Below are 3,862 nucleotides of genomic sequence, written 5' to 3'. Positions count from 1 at the left end.
TGGGGCTTGTAGAAACTAGCGATCAAAGGGGAGTGTTGAGAAATGTTAAGTTGGTACGATCGCTGCTTACTACAAGCTAAGTTGGTACGACTTCTAACGACGCTCTTTTGTCTTAGAAGTCGACCACGTTGTTCTATTGACTTGGAGATTCCTGTGTGGTAAGACGTGTTATAAGACTGAAATATATTGGAGAAAACGAATCTAAGTGAATCGTTATTTTATAAACCCAAAACCTTATTAAATAACAATCAAAGCCATGTGTCCTGGGTTTTGGTTATGGTGTATGCAAATTCGTCGGGCGGTAAGTTTGCCAAGCTTAAAGCGTTCTCTATTAGTTTCTTCTGTGTGGTGTATCTTTGCGTCAGTGTATCATGGTACAATGTTTTCATTTCTCGAGTTTATCAGAAATAGGAATAACCTTTTATAGAAAAAGAAAATTTTATATTTATATATATTATATTTTTTTCTTTTCTTTTTCTTCTTCTTTTTTTTTCTTCTTCCCCTTTTTCTTTTTTTTTTTTGTTTTTTTTTATTGTTAATACCTTTGTTTTATTTTAGGTTTTACGTACTTGTTATCAGTGAAAATAAATATTATGAATACTACTTGGATTGGAATTATATACATATATGCGTACAAAATCCATTTCTACATGTTAGATATAATAATATAACAATACTACGTAGATTAATACATAATAAAATATCCTTTTACTCCGGTTATATTTATTACTAACTCTCAATTAATCTATCTTAATTATTTTCTAACCACTTTCTATATTTATCAGCTATTTTATTTCTTCTTGTTAATCTGCGAAATCCATGCATGTACACTTCCTTGTATGGTGATTGATTGTTCACGAGGTAAGTTGCACTTTCACTGTTTTCGTTATTCGTTGAACTAACACGTTTTACATTCAAACAGTAATTGGAACACTCGTAATAAACTTCTTTTCTTTTTCCAAGTTTCCGGTATCTGTGTCATTCGACGAACAGTGCCACGCCTCCACAGCACCGTTATAACATTTAGCGATGCTGCTCTTTGCATTAAGGCAATTGAAGTTAATTCGTTCGTTTATTTTCAGCTGGTACATGGTGTTCCGCAAGCAGGGAGCCATAACCTATTTTGCATGTAGACCTTCTTGTATGATGATTACTTGTTTACAAGGTAACTTTCACTTCCCCTCTTTTAATTATTTATTGAATCGACATGTTGTATATTCAAACAATAATTGGAGTACACATAATAATTTTCCCTTTTTCTTTTTAGGTTTTCGCTATCTGTATTATTCGACGAACAGTGTTACACCTCCTTTTGATTTATCCATAATATAATTATAACATTTAGTAACCTTGTATTTTGCACCGAGAGAATTGAAACTAATTTATTCACTTATTTTAGGTAGCTGTCATACATTGTGTTCCACGAACAACGATCCATAACCTATACTTGCACGTACACTTTCTTGTATGTTGATCACTTGTTTACAAGGTAACTTTCACTTTCACTAGTTAATTGTTCATTGAGTTAACACGTTTTATATTTAAGCAATAATTGAAACACGTATAATAATTTTCCTTTTTCCTTTTAGGTGTTCGATATCTGTAGTATTCGACGAACAGCACTATAACATATACTACCGCACTACGTTGCCCACTGAAATCGCTTTATTCATTGCTTATTTCGATTATGCGCTAGTTTTAACTTGTTTAAATGCACCGTTCGCGGAATCCCTTTTACTTCGATCTTGACGTTTTGGTTCTGCAAGATTTCTAGCACTTTGTATGGTCCAGTATATTGATCGGAGAATTTTCCTTTACTGGGTTCTTTTAGTAAATATATCGAATCTCCTACTTTAAAATCTTGGGGGTTGATTCGTCGGTCGTAATATTCTTTTGATCTTAGTTTGGATTTTATCAAATTTTCTCTTGCCATTCGTTGTACGGTGTTAATTTTATCGAACAGATCTTCGACATATTCTGCGTAAGTTGGTTCCATGTTCTCTTCGATTATTACTTCACCAGTAGGTTCTCTGGCTAGATGTCCAAAAACTAATTCGTGCGGGGAGAATTTCGTTCCTTCGTGTACAGAGGTATTATAGGAAAACATAGCTAATTCTACCCATTCGTCCCAATTTTTGGAATTTTCAATGTATAATTTGAGATATTCTATCAGCACGTGGTGAGATCTTTCGATTGAACCGTTACTTTGTGGATGATATGCCGTCGTGGTATATTGTTTGATGCGGAATCTCTTTGCTACTTTCTTCATTAGTGAGGATGTAAAGTTCGTTCCTTGATCAGTGAGAATAGCTCTCGGTGACCCGAAACGACAAATAAATCGCTTTACATGAACGTCCGCTATCTCCGCTGAAGAGATTCCTCCTAGTGGAATCCCAATTGAGTATTTTGTTAATAAGTCTTGGATAGTTAATATATATTCGTTTCCCTTTTGGGTTTTTGGTAATGGACCTATAATATCCATACTAACCTTATCGAACGCTTTACCTGGTGTGTCTGTAAGTACCATTGGTTGCTTTGCTTTTATTCTTGTGAGTTTCTTCAATTGACATTCCTTACATGTTCTTACGTAATCTTGAATTTCCTTTTTCATATTTTCCCAATAGTAATGTTGTCGTATTCTTTGATAAGTTTTTGTTATTCCTTTGTGTCCTGCTACGCTTGATTCATGTTTTTCTCGTATTATGTTGTTCCGCGCTTCCACAGATGGGGTAATTACTTCCCCAGTGCAAATGGTGATGGTTAAGGTTTTTTCCGTAAATATTTCCTTTAATTTTCTGATTGTATATCGCCAGGGTATTTCCTCCAAGTTTCCTTTGCTAATGCTGAACGAAGTTAACTGTTTTTCATTTACTGCGTCTAATAGAGATCTTAGCGAGTTTAATAAATTTTCTGGTGTTATTGGAATATTTCTATTTTCCTTTATCGGTAGGAATACAATGTATTTTCCAGAATCGTAATTCAATCTTGCTTTTTCTAACATTAAATCTTCATAACGAGGTAATTTTCCCGTTTCCTTCATTTGTAAGGCTCCTTTATCTATCGGATTGCCATGTATATCTATAAATACTACTTTATGGTCATTTACTCTCGCAATTGAGTCTCGGGTTTCTGAAATTCTTAGTTCCGCAATTATCGTAGGTCTCGTGTCCTTTTCTCGTTGTTGAATTAGTTCTGGAATTACAGTGGAGGTCTCTTTTTCGCTTGTTGTATCCGTGCCTTCTTTTTCTCGATTGGTTATTTCTCTATCTGTACTTACATCGATTTCTGCTAATGCTTGGTCTAAATATTTTATGGGGGTTTCTTCTATTGTAAAATGTTTTCGGGTAAAACCCTTTCCTTGATTTTTAGAATCACTGGATTGAGGCAAGACGTGTGGTTTAGCTTCGAATATGGGAGAGTCTTCGGTTGACGTATCTATTTCGAATCTTTTTGAGATAGGATAGCGAATCGGTGAGACTTCCTCTCTCTTTCTGATTGGTAAACAAACTTCCGGAGGGTTCCTAGATAATGCGTCTGCGTTTGCGTTCGCCCTGCCTTCTTTGTATACAATATCAAATTCGAAGTCCGATAACTTTAATTTCCATTTCCAAATTCTTGAAGTAGGATCTTTGATAGAATGCATCCACACTAAAGGTTTATGATCGGTTACGATGGTAAACTTTCTTCCGTAAAGATACGGTCGGAAGTGCATTGCGCTGTAAACAATTGCCAGACACTCCTTTTCTATGGTAGAGTAGTTTTGTTCGGCGGGATTTAATAGCCTTGAGGCATACGCAATCGGCAAATCCTTTCCGATTGGCCCTTGACTCAGTACACCGCTTATTGCATATCCTGATGCGTC

The sequence above is a fragment of the Bombus vancouverensis genome, unplaced genomic scaffold (genome assembly GCF_051014615.1).
Source record: "Bombus vancouverensis nearcticus unplaced genomic scaffold, iyBomVanc1_principal scaffold0070, whole genome shotgun sequence".
Classification (NCBI taxonomy): domain Eukaryota; kingdom Metazoa; phylum Arthropoda; class Insecta; order Hymenoptera; family Apidae; genus Bombus; species Bombus vancouverensis.
This window is presented reverse-complemented; position numbering follows the sequence as displayed.